Below are 894 nucleotides of genomic sequence, written 5' to 3'. Positions count from 1 at the left end.
TCTGTAAAACATAAGTTGTATAAATGACAAATACCAAAGCTTTTATTTTTTCTATATTTCCCATACGGTGTGATAAAACAAAGTGTTCTAACTGAATATGAGGCTTCAGAATTTTCCTGATATTTTAGTGACACCTAATGGTAACTATATGCTATCAACAGCATCCTTCTTTTATTCGTTGAGCTTTTCTTTCTCTTACACCTACTTTCTAAAATATACAAAGCATTAAGAAAATGCATTGTTCACACATTGAAATCATGACAATAAAATAGGTATTTACTGAGGCAATTCATGAATGCTCATATATATATATATATATATATATATATATATATATATAATCATACAATTATAATTGAACTGTGTATAATACAATTATGTGTGGGCTCTGTACATTAACACTAATTTTTAATTAGCTATTTCAGAGTTTCTTTGCATTGTGATGGTTATCAACTGAGCATATTTCATTTTGAGAATAATGTTCTGCCAAATATTTCAAATGTGCCTCTCTTGCAAGTGTCAAATCGTTCTAGGAACTGCAGCTATTTTGAGTTGATGAATATTTGCATCTTTGGAAAATTGCTTACGTAAAAGCAAATTAGAATACACTGTTGTCTACTGAGCTATATTTCCATGCAGTGTATTTAAGGTGAAGGCAGCTGATTATTTGCATTCTGTTGTGATGGAGACTCATAAACACAGAGCCATGTAAGACACAAGAAGGAAAACTCATACCAGCAACACAAAGTGTGTGCGGCCACTTTCAGTTCCTTATCTGCATGACCAGAAGAATGGCTTGAAGATAAGACACTTCCAGCCCAGTGCTTTCAAGAAATTACAGGGTTGCCAAAAGAATGTCTCCATCCTAATACCAATAGCAGAATAACATGTCTT

The sequence above is a fragment of the Amia ocellicauda genome, chromosome 2, assembly GCF_036373705.1.
Source record: "Amia ocellicauda isolate fAmiCal2 chromosome 2, fAmiCal2.hap1, whole genome shotgun sequence".
Classification (NCBI taxonomy): Eukaryota; Metazoa; Chordata; class Actinopteri; order Amiiformes; family Amiidae; genus Amia; species Amia ocellicauda.
The sequence above is the reverse complement of the archived record's forward strand: the minus strand, read 5'-3'. Positions refer to the sequence as shown.